A 21,127-nucleotide genomic window follows, 5' to 3' on the forward strand; every position below is an offset into this window, starting at 1 on the left:
CTGCCATGGCAATTGCAACAACAACAAAAATAAACAAATGGGACTTCATTAAACTGAAAAGCTTCTGTACAGCTAAGGAGACAATAACCAAAGCAAAGAGACAACCTACACAATGGGAAAGGATATTTGCATATTTTCAATCAGACAAAAGCTTGATAACTAGGATCTATAGAGAACTCAAATTAATCCACATGAAAAAAGCCAACAATCCCTTATATCAATGGGCAAGAGACATGAATGGAACTTTCTCTAAAGACGAATGGCTAACAAACACATGAAAAAATGTTCATCATCTCTATATATTAGAGAACTGCAAATCAAAACAACCCTGAGATATCATCTAACCCCAGTGAGAATGGCCCACATCACAAAATCTCAAAACTGTAGATGCTGGCGTGGATGTGGAGAGAAGGGAACACTTTTACACTGCTGCTGGGACTGCAAACTAGTACAACCTTTCTGGAAGGAAGTATGGAGAAACCTCAAAGCACTCAAGCTAGACCTCCCATTTGATCCTGCAATCCCATTACTGGGCATCTACCCAGAAGGAAAAAAATCCTTTTATCATAAGGACACTTGTACTAGACTGTTTATTGCAGCTCAGTTTACAATCGCCAAAATGTGGAAACAGCCTAAATGCCCACCAACCCAGGAATGGATTAACAAGCTGTGGTATATGTATACCATGGAATACTATTCAGCCATTAAAAAAAATGGAGACTTTACATCCTTCGTATTAAGACATGGAAGACATTATTCTTAGTAAAGCATCACAAGAATGGAGAAGCATGAATCCTATGTAGTCAATTTTGATATGAGGACAATTAATGACAATTATGGTTATGGGGGGGGAACAAAGAGGGAAGGAGGGAGGTGGGTGGGGCCTTGGTGTGTGTCACCTTTATGGGGGCAAGACATGATTGCAAGAGAGACTTTACCTAACAATTGCAATCAGTGTAACCTGGCTTATTGTACCCTCAATGAATCCCCAACAATAAAAAAAAACCATAGACTGCAGTTCTTAATGCATAAAATCTGACAAATTTGAACAGAGTTTGTAGAAGAAGATATACACCAGTCAACTAATGCTCGATGATGAACTATCACAAAATCTAGTGGCATGAAACAATAAGCATTTATTTCTTGTTCACTGTGTTGTGTCAGTGAGAGTCCAGTTTCTTCAAGCTCTGGCTGAGGGTTGGGCTTGTGTCTCCTTCGTGAATATTCCTTCTGAGCCTAGGTCAAAGAGGTCATGGCTACCCAAACCCAACCTCACAGGCACAGTTCCAGACTTAGCTCATGTCACATATGATGACACCTTATTGATTAAAGCAAGTCACACAGCCAAATCAAGCCCAATACAGTATGGAAGCATATTTCTTCTGTGGAAAGAGGAAGAAGGAATGTTACCTTAGCAACAATTTAATCTAACCTAAGAGGCTTTATATATTGCTATTATTCCTAAAAGTTTTCTGGTTTCTTAAAATTCCCATGACAAGTGATAGAAAATCTAAGACAATAGCAGCTTAAACAATACAAAATTTTATTTCATACATGGAGATAAAGAATGTACAGGAAAACGATCTAAAATGGCATGGTTATCTTTACAATCTTCAGGAATGTGGGGTCTTCTTGCCTGCTCCATTCTCATTTCCAGGCCACCTCCTGATCCCATCAAGTTTTCCCATCAAATTCACATTCCAGTCAGCAAGACTACAACGACATGAAGAAAGTCCCATCTCTTTTCCCAGAAGTTGCATGTAATTCTTTTATTTACATCTTTCAAGCCAGAAATTATTCACATGATTATACTAGCAAGACAAGACAGAAATTTATGCTTTATCCTTGGAAATCTCAGGTGTTTATGTTTCCTGTGAAAAATAATGGGTTTTACAATGTTAATATATATTTAGGGAACAACAACTCTTGGTGTAAACAATTGGTAATCTTGGCAGAAATTCCAAAGAATATGATTAGTCTTGGAACTTGCCTGCTTTTAAATGAGATATTTAATTCTTCTTCTAAGTTCTTTGTTCATTTGTGTTTTTTTTTTTTTTTGTTGTTGTTGTTGCAGTTTGGGGCTGGATTCAAACCCACCACCCTTCGTATATGGGGCCGGCACCCTACTCACTAAGCCACAGGCACCGCCCTTCTTCTTCTAAGTTCTTACAATGAAAGTATGATCGTTAATGGATATTGTCCCTTAAAGTTCTGAATTATTTTTAGTTACAACTGGCAAGCTGCCAGAAAGAAAAAAAGGAGAGTTTCTAATATGTATGTCTGTTCTCAGTGGAATTATCTGCCTCTACTACCTTCCAGTTGATCCTGAATATGGATCGCAGGGACAACCATTACTTTATCATTGTAATATGTTAATGCCAGTGCATGAGTTCTTGAGAGACCTCAGAGAAGACAACATTTCCTGTTAAGAATAATTGGTTACAATTTGGATTAACCCACTGACATTGATGGATCACTGCTTTTTGTCATCATCTTTAGCCTATAATTGAGGTTATTGAAGATCTGTTCCCAATATACCCTCCTAGACTTATCTCTCACTACTCTTTTTCATGTATCTTTATGAAAGTGATAACATGTTGAAAAATGTCAAGTATTATATATGACTTTCTCAAACTAGATTAATTATGCCACCCAAATATATCTTATTCTTTTGCCTATGCTTGAGTCATCTCAGTAGAGTATGACCCCTGTCATACCCACTTATAACCTTATCCATTAATTTAAGACTTAAAGCAAAAATCTGTTTCCTTAAAAAAGCCTCCGCAAGGGCCTGTGCGGTGGCTCATGGCTATAATCCTAGCACTCTGGGAGTATTGCTTGGGGTCAGGAGTTAAGAGACCAGCCTGAGCAAAAGCAAAACCTCCGCTATACTAAAAACAGAAAACTTAACCAGGCCTGGTGGGGCGTGCCCATAGTCCCAGCTACTTAACAGGCTGAGGCAGGAGGATAGCTTGAGCGTAGGAGTTGGAGGTTACAATGAGCTATGGTGACACGTTAACACCCTAGCCAGGACAACAGTCAGACTGTATCTCAGAAAAAAAATAAAAAACCTCTGTAGAGGGCGGCGCCTGTGGCTCAGTTGGTAGGGCGCCGGCCCCATATACCGAGGGTGGCGGGTTCAAACCCAGCCCCGGCCAAACTGCAACCAAAAAATAGCCGGGCGTTGTGGCGGGCGCCTGTGGTCCCAGCTATTCGGGAGGCTGAGGCAAGAGAATCGCTTAAGCCCAGGAGTTGGAGGTTGCTGTGAGCTGTGTGAGGCCACGGCACTCTACCGAGGGCCATAGAGTGAGACTCTGTCTCTACAAAAAAAAAAAAAAAACCTCTGTAGAGCCGGGCGCGGTGGTTCACGCCTATAATCTCAGCACTGTGGGAGGCTGAGGACGGAGAGTCGCTTGAGCTCAGGAGTTTGAGACTCGCCTGAGTGACAGTGAGACCCCGACTCATGAAAAAAATGGAAAAACCCAGCCGGGCGCCAGGGCTAGCGCCTGTAATCCCAGCGGCTTCCGGAGGCTGAGGCAGCGGGGTGCCCGCAGTCTGAGTCTGAGGTTGTGGTGAGCTAACACGCCCGCTGCACTCTGCTCAGGGGCATAGGGTGGGACCCTGTCTCAACAACAACAACAACAACAAAAAAAAAAACCTCTGTAGAATCCCACAATCAGAAGTCACTTCTCTTTAAAGTCCAAAATAGCCGCATGTTATATTCATTCTTTTATTAGTTCACAATATTTATTGAACACTGTGTGTCACTATGCTAGGTTTCATTCAGAGTATTTATAGTCTAGTGGAGGGCATGAATTCAGTATTTTCCTTTTGTATATTTCATGACCTATCTCAAAATTCTATTGTTCATCTTGCTTACCTTCTTGAGCCCAGAAAAAAAAAAAGAAAAAGCTGTGTCTTATCATCTGTATACACTTTTGACACTTGTACTGTGCCTTGCATTGTTAGTTAAACGTTCAGCAACAATACTTGGTGAATATTTTGTTTACCGCCTTCCCCCTCACCCCAAGGGAGGCAATTCAAAGGAAGTTACACTACCATTAATTGCTATAGAAAAACTCATTGGAAATTGAAGCACACACTGAAAAATATATACATGTATCTTCATAACTAGAGTGATTAGGATGAAGAATCTATAAGATGGCTTGGTGCTCGTAGCTCAGGGAGTAGAGTGCTGGCCACGTACACTGAAGGTGGTGGGTTCGAGCCCGGCCTGGGCCTGATAAAACAACAATGACAACTACAACCAAAAAATAGCCAGGCATTGTAGCAGGAGCCTGCAGTCCCAGCTACTCAGGAGGCTGAGGCAAGAGAATCACTTAAGCCCAAGAGTTTGAGGTTGCTGTGAGCAGTGATGCCATGGCACTCTACCCAGGGCGAGAGCTTGAGATTCTCTCTCTCTCAGAAAAAAACAAACAAACCAAAAAACAAAATCTACAAGATGAAAATCTAGTGTTTACCTTATTAGAAATGCAAATAGGGGCTCTGTGTCTGTACCTCAGCGGCTAGGGTGCTAGCCACCTACACCAGAGCTGGCGGGTTCAAATCCAGCCCAGGCCTGCCAAATAACAATGACAACTACAACCAAAAAATAAATGGGTGTTGTGGTGAGCGCCTTTAGTCCCAGCTACTTGGGGGGCTGAGGCAAGAGAATCGCTTAGGCCCAAGAGTTGGAGTTGCTGTGACCTGTGACGCCATAGTACTCTACCCAGGGTGACAGCTTGAGACCCTGTCTCAAAAAAAAAAAAAAAAAAGAAATGCAAATATGTCCCAATGTATGATTATGTGAAGTTTGGGAGACTACGTATTCAGTGTCCAGACTTGCAAAAACCCCATAGATGAAAGCAAATCTCTAGTATTTTTATCTGCCTTCTGTAATTAAAAGAAAGAAAAGACCATTAATAAATGATACTCAGGTGTTTTTAGAGATACTCGCATCCTTTACTATCACTGTATAGTATTAAGTTTTCTGGCTCAGAAGCCTTTTCCTTGTTTCCTACTTCTGCAGGCTTCAGATCTGCAGAGTGGATTATAATTAGGAATCTGGTCACTCTTTCTCCAACTCTGATTCAATTAGCCATATGTTACAAGCAGCAAACAGTGACTGTCAAACTTTAGCAATTACCGAGGGGGGAGAAATAGGTAGTGGAGTCAAAACTATGAACTTATAAAAAGCTTTTGAAGTATAAGTGATTCCTAATCAGAATTGGGTCTGGCCAGAGATGTTGGCGTGGATGTGGAGAAAAGGGAACACTTTTGCACTGCTGGTGGGAATGCAAATTAATACATTCCTTTTGGAAAGAGATATGGAGAACACTTAGAGATCTAAAAATAGATCTGCCATTCAATCCTGTAATCCCTCTACTGGGCATATACCCAGAAGACCAAAAATCACATCATAACAAAGATATTTGTACCAGAATGTTAATTGTAGCCCAATTCATAATTACTAAGTCATGGAAGAAGCCCAAGTGCCCATCGATCCACGAATGGATTAATAAATTGTGGTATATATGCACCATGGAATATTATGCAGCCTTAAAGAAAGATGGAGACTTTACCTCTTTCATGTTTACATGGATGGAGCTGGAACATATTCTTCTTAGTAAAGTATCTTAAGAATGGAAGAAAAAGTATCCAATGTACTCAGCCCTACTATGAAACTAATTTAGGGTTTTCACATGAAAACTATAACCCAGTTACAACCTAAGAATAGGGGGAAGGAGGAAAGGGAGGGGAGGGAGGGGGGAGGTGGGTAAAGGGAAGGGAATTGGTGGGATTACACCAGCGGTGCATCTTACAAGGGTATATGTGAAACTTGGTAAACGGTCTGTGAAGCTAGTGAATGATGCCCCATGATCATATCAATGTACACAGCTATGATTTAATAAAAAAAAAAAGAATTGGGTCTGGCCGTTCATCAGCCATCTCCACAGACCAGCTCTGGAAATAGCAGCCTTTCATACACAGGGGACAGAAATGTTGAACTCTTGGAGGAAAAGTATCAGAAAATGTAATGAGTAAATATGCAATTCTGTTTACATTCTTCATCTCGACAATGAAGAAAAATCAATGGGCTTACAGGATATGGCAGTTGTCCTTTGGAATGAAGGCTCTCTAGAAAGTAGTTTTTCTGACTCTGTAAGGGCTTATTCCAAAAAGTGATTTACTCTTTTAGGGAGCTCTATACGCTTAATTAGGGCAGTGCTGGGTTGGTGGTGAAGTGGGAAATCCTTGGAGGGCCACTGTTAAATTCATTTTACCTCAGAAAGGCAGAATTAAATTTAAACATTTGAGATTTCAAAGCTGTGTGAGTTCCAAACTTTCCTTTTTTGTTACACGCAGATTTGTTAGAGAAAGGGGGTTGGAAGTCCTGGGGGTTGATAACATTTTAAAAAAAAATAGTTGAAAGGAAATGAGTAATGAAGTATGTGGTTCTCGAGGAAAAACTCACATAATTAGGGAGGCTTTGTGAAGAAATCTAAGGCTTACGAAAAAAACCCTATTAATTTTTGGCTAACCTACCCATTCATGCTCATCTCTATAAAAGAAGGAATGCAATTACAATACAGCCACACTCCATTTAGAATAACATTTATTGTACAGTGGGTCTGCCTCCTAGGCTTACTTTCTCATAGAAAAGACCTATTATAAATCCTGGTAATTTTCCCATGAGTTCTACAAAGAGTATTTCTTCGTGGTGGGGTTTGAGTAGTTTATCCACTATAATTTAAATGTCTCAAACTATGTCACTTCAAATCGTTTTCCTTAGGAGGTTGCTCTTGTCTGAAAAATATCTTCATTGAGAAATTTCTCTAGTATTTAACCTGGATTTTAAAAATCCTGTTTGATCTGCTATCAGAAATAGTTCCCTTTCTCGACCACTGAACTTCATTCGAGAAGCCAGTATGCTCTAGCCTGAGAAAGGTGGTTGCCTTTTTTTTTATGAAAATAAGTGATTTCTAGCTCAATTGTATTGAGTGCATTAAAATTCCTGTTTGATTTCTTTTCTTCTAGGCCTGTGTCCTTGTCCATAGACACTAGTTTTCAAGATTTTGGTCAAGGAAAAGTTGAGATTTGGTTGGGGGAGGATGAAAGTGAGTAAAGAGGATTTTTAAATGTAGGGTAAACTTTTAATTTTCTCATATGAAATGATTTTAAATCAGAGTCTTGCTCTGTTGTCCAGGCTAGAGTGCAGTGGCCTCAGCTCACCGCAACTTCAAAGGCCTGGTTCAAGCAATCCTCCTGAGTCAGCCTCTGCAGTAGCTGGGACTACAGGCAAGCACCAGCATGGTGCCTACGTTTTCTATTTTATTTATTTATTTATTTATTTATTTTTGCAGTTTTTGGCCAGAGCTGGGTTTGAACCCGCCACCTCCAGCATATGGGGCCGCTGCCCTACTCCTTTGAGCCACAGGCGCTGCCCCCTACATTTTCTATTTTTTGTTGAGATGAGGTCTTGCTCTTGCTCAGACTGGTCTCAAACTCCTGGGCTCAAGGGATCCCACCTCAGCCTTCCATAGGGCTAGGATTACAGAGGTGAGCCACTGCATTGGCCCAAATAGAGATTAAAAAAACAAACAAACAAAAAAACGGAGAGGTTAAACATTTATCTGTGGGATGGAAACTAAGGAAGGTCACTGAGCTGCAATGATACAGGTGTGACCTTTAGCATTTTTTCTTTTTGAAGTTAATGAACTGGGAAAGCATCTTGCTAAGAGGTCAGGGTACAGGTTTCTGCCCTCTTTGAGGACTTCTACCATAAACACTTTAAGCACTTCTACTTTGATTTTAATAATTTAATTGGGATGACAAGGGAGGTGAAGGTTGCCAAAGCTAATACTTACATGCCTGTCTTAAGTGGCAGGCAGCTCAGTGGTAAAGAGATAACCAACTGGGCCCCATAAGGTGTGGATCTTTGCTTCTGGGTCTCCTACTGGCTTTGAATGCTGTGTGCACTTGACAGTTCTCAGGAAGGCAGAGCACTCCTGCAGAGGTCCTAGGAGGTACCGAGATAGAGTAGCCAATGATAAGTTTTTGTTCTACTAGGAATATTTTAATAAAATCTACATGTGATTTGAAATGTTTAGTCTTTTCTCTCTTCTGAAAAATCCTTTCAATTCACCTTGCATAAAAAGAAAAGTCTGAAGTTGTTCATGTAAATCAGTAAAGTGATAGCTTTAATGAGGATTGCTGAGTTGGGTTTTAATTTAAGATTATTTAAGGTATAATTCAAAGGCCAGGGCTGAATTTAACAGGCCATTTGCTGCAAGTAACAGTACCATTGAACGCCACTAACTGGAGCATGTTGGAAGTTTCTTAAAGCTTTTGAATGTTGATATTAAACCATATACAAAAATGTATAAAATGAAAACACGTGGCCTAATGATTTATCATAAAACAAACACTCCTGTAACTATCACCCAGATCAAGAATCTTGCCAGCACCCCTAAAACCCTGGTCCCCTTGGCTGTTGTAGTCACTTCCCGTGCTTGCTTTATAGATTTGCCACTAGGCATGTATCCCCAAACTGTGTAGTTAAGTCTGTTCTGAAATTTATAGTACATGGAATGATACAGTCTGAATGCTTTCATGACTGGTTTCTTTTGCTCAACATATTTGTGAGACTTACTCAGGTTTTGATTGTGACTGCAGTTTTTCATTTTTACTATTTTATAATAATCTTCCATTATATAAATATACTTACAATTGATTTTTCCATTTTTGATGGACATTTGAGTATTTTCAGTTTGAGGCAAGAACAAACAATACTGCTAAGAACACCGTTCTATTAATACATGTCTCTTGGTGCACATGTGCACACATTTGTGTTTTGTCTATTCCTAGGAGTGGAAGCTCTGGATTCTGGGGTGCGCTTGTATTTAACTGTATAGATACTACTTTATAGAGACTGCCAGACTTTTCTCTAAGAAAATGTTGCTAATTTTACATGCCAACCAACAGTGAATAAGAATTCTTTTGCTCTGTATTTACCTCAATCATTGGTATTCAATATTAAATTTTAGCCACACTGATGGTTTGTATCATCTCATTTACTTTTAGCTTACATTTCCCCGGAGTTTCCGTTAACCTATGAGTTGAGTATATATTCATTTGCTCTTTGGATATCGGCTCTTGCGAAGTGGTTATTCAAGTCTCTTACCCATTTTTCTTTTTGGTTGTTAGCCTTTGTTATTATTATTGACTTATAGGATTGTTTATATGTGTTAAAATACTGCCCCCTCCTCTGTGGCTTACTTTTTACTCTCTTAGTGGTGTCTCAATAAGCTTAATATGGTAAAATGTGTCAATCTTCCTTTGTATGGTTGTGCTTTCCATGTTCTGTTTATGAAGTCTTTATTTAGGGCATGAACAAATTCTATGAACATCTTTTAGAAGCTTCAGGGTTTTGTTTTTCATACTTGAATTTGTAATCCATCTGCCCTTGGTTTGTCTGCATGGTGTGTGATTTGGTTCCAGGTTCATTTTTTTTGACCCTGTGGGGATATCCAATGTTATCAGCAACATTTGTTGTAAAGTTAAGTTTTCCCTACTGTTCTGAAGTGCCGTGTTAGTCATAATTCAGGAATCTCTTGTTAACAACAACAACAATACAACTCTGTAAAATAATTTGAAAAGGTTTATTCTGAACTCAATGTGTGTGACTGTGGGCCTCAACACATGGGCCTCAAGAGGTCTTGAGAAAATGTGCCCAAGGCGGCCAGGTTACAGTTTGGTTTTATACATTCAGGGAGACATTAATTACATGAAGGTATCCTTGGATTTGGCCTGAAAATATAGGACATATATTACAGGTTATAGGTGGGTTAATAGGTTCTTTGATTTGTAATTGGTTAAAGAAATGATGCTTTGTGTAAAGGCTTAGCATGTTTAATTTCATTTCAGATAAGGAAGTCTATTAATCAGAGATAAGCCACTGGACACATACCAACTCAAATGGTCTTTTAAGCAAATTAATGGTCTGCAGGTGACTTAAACGTCGTCCTGCATGGCCCTATTCTGTTAATAATTTAGCATCTTATTGTATAAAGGTTGTCAGACCTCCTTTCCCTTTATGGCCAGGAAATCAGTTTTAAGGTTTTTCTGGGGTCCTTGTATCTAGGAGGGGGCCTGTTCAGTCAGTAGGGGGTTAGGATTTTATTTTAGTTTATGCCATATAAGCACAGGCCCATTTCTGGAATCTTGTTTTTATTTCATTGTTTTATATGTCATTTCATTAATTACATATTATCACATTAAAAGTGTATCAGTGTCCTGTAGAGTAACTTCTCTCATTATGTTCTTCAAAAGTACCCTCACTATTCTTAGTCCATTGTATTTCCATTTTGCCATCAGACTGGCCCGTTGTATTTTAATGTATTTTCATTTTAGAATCAACTTTTCTAATTCCATAAAAACAACAACAGGCCAGAGGTGATAGCACATGTCTATGATCACAACACTCTAGGGGCCAAGATGGGAGGATCACTTTGATACGGAGTTACCCCCTTCAGGGCTGAACAGGGATCCCCATTTCCTAGGCCTGGGCAGTTTCATGTAAGTTTCCTAGGCTTGGGCAGTTTCATGTAAGTTTCCTAGGCCTAGGCAGTTTCATGTAAGTTTCTTAGGCCTGGGCAATTTAATATAAGCTGGGCCTCTTCTGATGTGGACACCCTGGAAGGACTGCATTCATTTGTTAATGGACTCACCAACATCGAAAAGGTGTCTTCCATCTACCAACTCCTTCCAAGTGGGAGATCTCCCTGCTGTCCCAGAACCTCTGGTGCTTTTTACTCCTTCTGTATTCCTTTCTATCTAATACATCCTATTTTACCACTGACCTATGTGGTCTGTGGGTTCATTCTTCTAATCTCTGAGACCAAGGACCTACTGCAGAAAGAAATAGTGCCAATAACTTGAAGCCAGGAGTTTGAGACTAGCCCAGACACTATAGTGAGACACTATCTCTTAAAAAAAAAAAAAAATTAGCACTCAGGAGAATCACTTAAGCCCGGGAGTTCAAGGCTACAGTGAGAGGTTCCAGACCCAAAGATGAAAAATTATTCTAAGGAGCAAAATGTAAGGCAAACGTAGTCCCATTTCTGTGTGGTCAAGGTAGTTTTTATTCCACCTGGGTGAAGATATGGTGAAATCGCTGACCAGGAAAGAATTCCACACATGGGCTATGGTGGATGGGGATTTGAAGGGTCAGAGAGGCAGGGATTGGTACATTATTTCATGGGTGGAACATGTACTTGATCCTTCCTGGGTGGGTCATTTTTTTTTTTAATTGTTAAATCATAGCTGTGTACATTAGTGCAATCAAGGGGTACAATGTGCTGGTTTCATATACAATCTGAAATATTCTCATCAAACTGTTCAATGTAGCCTTCATGGCATTTTCTTAGTTATTGTATGTAGACATTTGTATTCTGCATTTAGTAAGTTTTGCCTGTACCCATTCTAAGATGCACCATAGGTGTGGCCCCACCTATTACCCTCACTACACCCTAACCTCCCCACTCCCTTCCCCTCCCTTGGCACTTTCCCCATATTCTTGTGCTATAGTTGGGTTATAGCATTCATGTGAAAGCTATAAATTAGCTTCATAGTAGGGCTGAGTACATCGGATACTTTTTCTTCCATTCCTGAGATACTTTGCTAAGAAGAATATGTTCTAGCTCCATCCATGTAAACATGAAAGAGGCAAAGTCTCCATCTTTCTTTAAGGCTGCATAATATTCCATAGTATACATGTACCAGGTTTTGCTAGTCCATTCGTGGGTTGATGGGCACTTGGGCTTCTTCCATGACTTAGCAATTATGAATTGGGCTGCAATAAACATTCTGGTACAGATGTCTTTGTTATATTGTGATTTTTGGTCTTCTGGGCATAAACCTAGTAAAGGAATTATAGGATTGAATGGCAGGTCTATTTTTAGGTCTCTAAGTATTCTCCAAACATCCTTCCAGAAGGAACGTATTAGTGTGCATTCCCACCAGTAGTGCAGAAGTGTGCCCTTTTCTCCACATCCACGCCAACATCTCTGGTTTTGGGATTTTGTTATGTAGGCTACTCTTCCTGGGGTTAGGTGATATCTCAAAGTAGTTTTGATTTGCATTTCTCTGATGATTAAGGATGATGAGCTTTTTTTCATGTGTTTGTAGATCGTGTGTCTGTCTTCTTTAGAGAAGTTTCTCTTCAAGTCCCTTGCCCAGCCTGAGATGGGCTCACATGTTCTTTTCTTGCTAATATGTTTGAGTTCTCTGTGGATTCTGGTTATTAGACCTTTATTGGAGGTATAACCTGCAAATATTTTCTCCCAATCTGAGGGCTGTCTGCTTGTTTTACTTACTATGTCCTTGGCTGTGCAGAAGCTTTTTAGTTTGATCAGGTCCCAGTAATGTATTTTTGATACTGCTTCAATTGCCTGGGGAGTCCTCCTCATGAAATATTCACCCAGGCTGATTCCTTCAAGAGTTTTCCCTGTACTTTCTTCAAGTATTTTTATAGTTTCATGTCTTAAGTTTAAATCTTTTATCCAGTGAAAGTCTATCTTAGTTAATGGTGAAAGGTGTGGGTCCAGTTTCAGTCTTTTTTTTTTTTTTTTTTTTGTAGAGACAGAGTTTCACTTTATTGCCCTTAGTAGAGTGCCGTGGCGTCACACAGTTCACAGCAACCTCCAACTCCTGGGTTTAGGCGATTCTCCTGCCTCAGCCTCCCGAGTAGCTGGGACTACAGGCGCCTGCCACAACGCCCGGCTATTTTTTTGTTGCAGTTTGGCCGGGGCTGGGTTTGAACCCACCACCCTCGGCATATGGGGCCGGCGCCCTGCTCACTGAGCCACAACAAGTGTGTATATATATATATAAACAACAAGTGTGTATATATATATACACACACACACACATACACACATAAACACACATACACACATAAACACACACAAAATATGTAGAACAAATTTGACAATGAACTGGGATTTTATATGGGATTGCATTGAATCTATAGAACAGTTTGAAGAAAAGTGACATTTTTACATTATTAAATCTTCAAACTCATAAATGTGGTTTGTTTTAGTCATGTTTAATGTATCTTTCTGCATAGAGGGTCCTGTATGCCTTTTGTCAGATTTAATGTTTAATAATTTGACATATTTGGTTTTATAAAAAATGCTATCATCTTAAAATTTTGTTTTCTGCTTATTGCTGGCATAAAGTAACACATTTAAGAGCATCTGGAGGTTCTAAAAGCTAACAGGAGAATATCTTTCATGACCTTCAGTAGAAAAAGAAACGCTTTTAAGTATTTTATGTTGCAGTCTTGCTGAACTCTCTTGTTAATGCTCATCATCTATCATTCTTTTGTAATTTCTATGAGCATACATATATATCATCTGGATTTTATTTTTTCTTTCTAGTCTTTTCCCTTTCATGATTCCCATTTTCTTTCCTTTTAAAAAAATTATTATTGTTATTCTGTATTAGTTGCATGCCCTTTAACACTGGTTGGACCTTCAAAGTAATGTTGAAAGGGAGTGGTGATTACAGACATACTTGTCTTGCTCCAGATCTCAGTAGGAAAGATTTCACCATTTTGCCACTAAACATAATGCCTGTTGTATATTTCCTTTCGATACTCTGTCAAAATAAGGACATTATTTCTATTCCTAGCTTGCTGAGAATTTTTGTTATATTAGATTTTTAATTTCATCATAATATTTTCTCCATTTATTTTGATGATCATATGATTTTTCTCTTTTCCATTAACATGATAATGTGATTTTTAAATATCTTTCACTGATCTTGCACTCCTGGAATGAACTCAAATTTTTATATTCTGCTAAATTTGATTTGCTAGTATTTTGTTTAGGGTTTTTCAATGTGTGTTCCGAATGATATTGGCTTGAACTTTTTCTTTCTCATAATGTTTTTGTCATGTTTTGACATAAAGGTTATGATAATAACCTTGAAAATAATAGAAAATAGTCCCTCATTTGGTGTTCTGTAGAAAAGTCTGTGTAAATGTTTGGTAGAATTTACCAGCAAAGCCATCTGGGCCTGCCGTTTTCTCTGTGGGAAGAAATTAAATGGAGAATCCAGTTTCTTTAATAGATCATTGAGATTTTGTATTCTTATGTTGGTTTTGGTAGCTTGTAATTTTATACATGTCATCTAAATTTTAAATTTATTGGCATAAAGCCTTTTTTGGGTAATATCTTCTTATGATTGACTTAATGTTTGTGTGATCTCAAGCAGGAGTCAGCAAATTACAGTTCTCAAGCCAAATCTGGCTCATGAACTCTTTTTATTTGACTCAGTGAGCTAAGAATGGTTTTTATATTTTGAAAGTGTTGTTAAAAAAACAAAACAACAAAAACATAAGAACATGTAAAGGGTCTTAAATTCTTGCTCTTAGCTTTAATAGTTCTTTAATTTAAAATTCTTTGTGATTTGATTCCCTGTTCTTTTTCTAACTTGAGAGCCCAATTTTTATAAATACTGTATTCTGTGTGTACTAGAAAAGGTCAGGTTTGCTACCATTTTGTTCAGATCTTCTATGTTCCAACTGATCTCTTGTCTCTTTATTTGGTAAGTTAGTGAAAGTTGTGCTTAAATCCTTCTCTTTTATTGTAGATTTGTCTATTTCACTTTGTAGTTCTGATCATTTTTTTGCTCTACATTTTTTGAGGTCATGTAAGTAGATGCATATAAATTTAGAATTGTTATACCTTCCTGGTGAATAGAATCTTTTGTCATTATCAATTGGGGTGGAAAGTAAGTACATTTAAGCAGTAGGGACACTGAAAAAAAAGTATAGATAGAAGAAAATGTAAAACATATTTTGGGAGAGGAAATATCATTTAATATATTTAGGGAAACTGGGAAAAAGGAATCAATAAAAATAGAAAAGGGGCTTTATTTTTGTTTAAGTGTCAAGAGTATCTAAGCCATTCACAGATTTTTTTAATCCTGTTTTTTTCCACCTAAATTCGAGTGTGTCACCACAATCATAAGTAGTAAGAAAGACTTGAAGGCTTTACACATCTTTTTATACCTTTGTCTAAACTAAATTAGTTTGACCATTTAAGATTTAAGTAATTATTCTACTGTCTCATTTCTTTTTTCTCAAGAAATAAGGATGCACATGTTTATAAACAAAAATAATGAATGAGTGCTTGTTTGTTATCCTTACTGAAAATATTCAAGCTAGGTCTCCCTTTATTTTCTTCTGAACAATGACCTCTGAAATGAAAATAACTGATGGGGGAAAAAAAGTGAAAGTCTGGGCTCAGAATTTGGCTCAGTGCCAGGGTTACATATGATCCATTTTTACCTTAAAGAGTGGCTGCAGTGTGATTCTGATTTGGTGGGTGGGGACAGGAGGTTAGGATTCAGGACCCTTACAGCTGAACTACAGCTGCAGCAGACCTTGATTTACAGTGCTGGGGTTGAAGTTGGCTAAGGGTGGGACTAGTGTGAGCAGAGCCATGGTCCCACAGGCTTTCTGGTACATAGATGATATTGTCTAAGACTCAGAGAGCTGCTCTGAACGTTATCATCATTTCCTGGAACTCCTAACAGCCACCAAATCCATAGCAACCGTATCTGCAATAACTTGTCAGAGACTAAATTGTTCATTTTTATTTTTCTGAATACAATCCTCCATCTTCTCAGCCTCTCATCAGTTGGTACTAAGGGTTCAGAAAAAGGCAGATCCCAGCCCGTGTCCTTATCTGACAGGAGAGGTATCTATTACATGACTGGTTCTGTTCTCTGCCCAACCACTTATGTGTAGTGCGGCCATAGATAAATTACTTTATCTGTCTCTGCTTTCGTTGCTGTATCTGTAATCTGAAGATAATAGAGTTAGACCTACTCCTTACACACTTTAGTGACACACTTGTGAAGATAAATTGAGGTTGAATTGTAATGTGTCTGCAAAGTCCCAAAGCCCTGAGAATAAAGGCTATACATCAATAAAAATGTATTATGAATTCCTGAATTTTAACAAAAGCTTTTATATTTTACCCTCATGGCACTCTACAAAATCATAACTGTTGAATATTGAGCAGATCTTTTTTTTTTTTTTCTCTCTGTCTTTGCTCCACCTGAAACATTTTCTAAACGAAGTTGGACCCCAAGAGAAGTTCAAGTTTTTCCCTGTGCTTTTAGATTCTCCTTTCTGTCCCCCTTTCCTTCTCAGGAGGATGCATTTATGCCAGGGGGTTTGGGGCTTTTATGAACTTTCTATCCCCATTAAAAGACACTGTCAGTCAATAACGTTATCCACCAAGGTGTAACTGACTGACAAGCCTAATGTATTATTTTTCAATATGCAAAGAATTTTAAACCAGGACATTCTTTAGCCAAAGAATTTCATCTCAGATGGGAAGTTTGGATTTCTATCTAAGTAAGGAGGGGGTAGATGATGATGGTAGAGACAAGGAAAAAAAGCAAACAGCAAGTCGCACTTTCTGAAATCTTACCAGACCAGTGGTTCTTAATCTTCCTATACAGTTCCATAATGGTTGGGGGTCACCACAACATGAGGGACTGTATTAAAGGGTGACGGCATCAGGAAGGTTGAGAACCACTGTATTAGATAGATACAGATATTAAAAAACAACTCCAGGGCGGCACCTGTGGCTCAGTGGGTAGAGCGCTGGCCCCATATACTGAGGGTGGCAGTCCCGGCCAAACTGCAACAAAAAAAATAGCTGGATGTTGTGGCGGGCGCCTATAGTCCCAGCTACTGAGGAGGCTGAGGCGAGAGAATCGACTAAGCCCAAGAGCTGGAGGTTGCTGTGAGCTGTGACTTTACAGAACTCTACTGAGGGCAACAAAAACAAAACAAAACAAAACAAAAAACCCTCCAGTATAAAACACTTTGTACATTACTATTATCAGCCATATTTATAGAATACTAGAAAGTGCAACTTTTATGAAGTAGATATTATTTGCTCTGTTTGAGGCTACTGAAGCTTGAAGAGATCAAATAACTGTCTTTATAAGAAATTAAATAATTTTCGAGGTCTCACACGCAGGCTGTCACTGAGCAGAGCCTGAACAAGCTTGTTTGACTCCAAAGTACTTTTCTTGCCATGTGGAATAACAAAATGAATTACAAACCTGTAGAACTGCGTATAGGATTCACTTTGGACTCAACTGTTCTGTTTCATTCATGCAGGTCAGGTACACTATTTTGGGTGCTAGCTGGTCTTCATGTCACTGACTATAATTTTTGCCACTAAAATGGGATATGCCTGTGCTCTGGAGATAATCACACTGTGATGAAATGTCAAAGTAGGTCCTTGGTATGTTCCAAATAGTTTTTAGTATATCACCAAATTTAGTGGTGAACGTGGGTTTTTGTTTTGTTTTATTTATTTTTTATTTTTTTTTTGAGACAGGGTTTCACTCTGTCACCTAGCCTAAAGTACAGTGGTGCAAACGTAGCTCACTGTAGCCTTTATCTCCTGGGCTCAAGGAATCCTGCCTCAGTCTCCCAAATAGCTAAGACTACAGGTGCCCACAACCATATCCTTCTAAGTTTTGTGTTTTTGGTAGAGACTGCTTCCTGTATTGCCCACGCCCACCTCCTGCCAATGTGCTGGGGATTACAGGCATGAACCATGGTGCCTGTCCAGGGAGGAATATATTTTCATTGAAAATCAGAAAAAATGCTAATGCTGTGATAATACATTTATACATAATCCAATCCAAAGACTTTTCTTTATCAGCAGAGGCATTTTTCTTGAATTTCTCTTTCTTAATGTGTTTTCTCTGTTGCCTTGATGCTTCTTCAGCCAGTTACCCTTTTATTTTTTTGCTGCTGCTGCTTTCTTTTTCACATGTATGTCTCTCAGAGCTCTTATATCAGGATTCTGTATTTTTCTATTCAGAGGGCTCCTTAAGCATGCATTTCTCGTAGTCTCAACTATAATCTTTGTTGGTTTTCATTTCTCTGCAGCATGAATCTTGATTCAGTCAATTCAGGGTTGGATTTCCAATCATTCTTCCCCCTTGCTTTTTATATTCATCACACACACACACACACACACACACACACACACCCACCCACCACCCACCCATTCAGCTCTGTGTTCACCAGGGGATGGTAAATTACTATAACATGGAATTCATCATCTTTTAGGGTGTTTTTCCTACAATATAAAAATATTAAAGGGATATATATAGGTGTGTGTATCTAGGCTGTCCGGAAAATATCCAGACATTATTAATATAACAATAAAATATATCATGGCTGAATAATTTCAGTACAGGTCTCATGTGTAAATGAAAAATAATATCCTAGGGATGCAAGGCTGGTTTAACATACGCAAGTCCATAAACATTATCCACCATATTAACAGAGGCAAAAATAAAGATCACATGATCCACTCAATAGATACAGAAAAAGCATTTGATAAAATCCAGCATCCATTTCTAATTAGAACACTGAAGAGTATAGGCATAGGTGGCACATTTCTAAAACTGATTGAAGCTATCTATGACAAACCCACAGCTAATATTTTACTGAAAGGAGTAAAACTGAAAGCTTTTCCTCTTAGAACTGGAACCAGACAAGGTTGTCCTCTGTCACCTTTACTATTCAACGTAATGCTGGAAGTTTTAGCCAATACAATTAGGCAAGACAAGGAAATAAAGGGAATCCAAATGGGAGCAGAGGAGGTCAAACTCTCCCTCTTTGCTGACAACATGATCTTATACTTAGAGAACCCCAAAGACTCAACCACAAGACTCCTAGAAGTCATCAAGAAATACAGTAATGTTTCAGGATATAAAATCAATGTCCACAAGTCAGTAGCCTTTGTATACACCAATAACAGTGAAGATGAGAAGCTAATTAAGGACACAACTCCCTTCACCATAGTCTCAAAGAAAATGAAATACCTAGGAATATACCTAACGAAGGAGGTGAAGGACCTCTATAAAGAAAACTGAAATCCTCAGAAAGGAAATAGCAGAGGATATTAACAAATGGAAGAACATACCATGCTCATGGATGGGAAGAATCAACATTGTTAAAATGTCTATACTTCCCAAAGCAATCTACCTATTCAATGCCATTCCTATCAAAGTACCTACATTGTACTTTCAAGATTTGGGAAAAATGATTCTGCGTTTTGTATGGAACTGGAAAAAACCCCGTATAGCTAAGGCAGTTCTTAGTAACAAAAACAAAGCTGGGGGCATCAGCATACCAGATTTTAGTCTGTACTACAAAGCCATAGTGGTCAAGACAGCATGGTACTGGCACAAAAACAGAGACATAGACACTTGGAATCGAATTGAACACCAAGAAATGAAACTAACATCTTACAACCACCTAATCTTCGATAAACCAAACAAGAACATACCTTGGGGGAAAGACTCCCTATTCAATAAATGATGTTGGGAGAACTGGATGTCTACATGTAAAAGACTGAAACTGGACCCACACCTTTCCCCACTCACAAAAATTGATTCAAGATGGATAAAGGACTTAAACTTAAGGCATGAAACAATAAAAATACTCCAAGAAACCATAGGAAAAACACTGGAAGATATTGGCCTGGGGGAAGACTTCATGAAGAAGACTGCCATGGCCATTGCAACAACAACAAAAATAAACAAATGGGACTTCATTAAACTGAAAAGCTTCTGTACAGCTAAGGAGACAATAACCAAAGCAAAGAGACAACCTACACAATGGGAAAGGATATTTGCATATTTTCAATCAGACAAAAGCTTGATAACTAAGATCTATAGAGAACTCAAATTAATCCACATGAAAAAAGCCAACAATCCCTTATATCAATGGGCAAGAGACATGAATAGAACTTTCTCTAAAGATGACAGACGAATGGCTAACAAACACATGAAAAAATGTTCCTCATCTCTATATATTAGAGAAATGCAAATCAAAACAACCCTGAGATATCATCTAACCCCAGTGAGAATGGCCCACATGACAAAATCTCAAAACTGCAGATGCTGGCGTGGATGTGGAGAGAAGGGAACACTTTTACACTGCTGGTGGGACTGCAAACTAGTACAACCTTTCTGGAAGGAAGTATGGAGAAACCTCAAAGCACTCAAGCTGGACCTCCCATTTGATCCTGCAATCCCATTACTGGGCATCTACCCAGAAGGAAAAAAATCCTTTTATCATAAGGACACTTGTACTAGACTGTTTATTGCAGCTCAATTTACAATCGCCAAAATGTGGAAACAGCCTAAATGCCCACCAACCCAGGAATGGATTAACAAGCTGTGGTATACATATACCATGGAATACTATTCAGCCATTAAAAAAAATGGAGACTTTACATCCTTCGTATTAACCTGGATGGAAGTGGAAGACATTATTCTTAGTAAAGCATCACAAGAATGGAGAAGCATGAATCCTATGTACTCAATCTTGATATGAGGACAATTAATGACAATTAAGGTTATGGTGGGGGGAGCAGAAAGAGGGATGGAGGGAGGGGGCTGGGGCCTTAGTGTGTGTCACACTTTATGGGGGCAAGACATGATTGCAAGAGGGACTTTACCTAACAATTGCAATCGGTGTAACCGGCTTATTGTACCCTCAATGAATCCCCAACAATGAAAAAAAAAAAAAAAGAAAAATAATATCCTAATGAAATTAGTGATCTACAGTGAAGTTTATCAGGAAAATTGATAACTAGTGTTAACCAACTGGAACCATTATTGAACTTTCTCTATGAGTGTACAATTTGGTTTTCTTATGTTATTTTCTGACCCATGGGTGAGAGAACTCATTGGCAATTCTTTGCTTCCTATCATGCTGTCTGCCAACAAACGTATTTATTGGGGCTGTTGATGACATGTCCCCTTGTCACATCAACTCTCTCCTCTGCCCTTACTCTGATTAGGCAGTCTTTCATCCAACCCTCTCCCTAATCTAGAGACATTTTAGAATCTTTAAGGCTTTATACTATGTCAAGTTTAAAACCCCTGGGTTTATCTATTAATAGTCTTCTCCCTAACTCTGCCCTAAAGTGGGGGGATGATCTCTCTCACAACAGTAACTGACCCTATTTCTTTTTAAAAAAATTGGCTTCCATTTTCCCTG

Source organism: Nycticebus coucang, chromosome 12, assembly GCF_027406575.1.
Source record: "Nycticebus coucang isolate mNycCou1 chromosome 12, mNycCou1.pri, whole genome shotgun sequence".
Classification (NCBI taxonomy): Eukaryota; Metazoa; Chordata; class Mammalia; order Primates; family Lorisidae; genus Nycticebus; species Nycticebus coucang.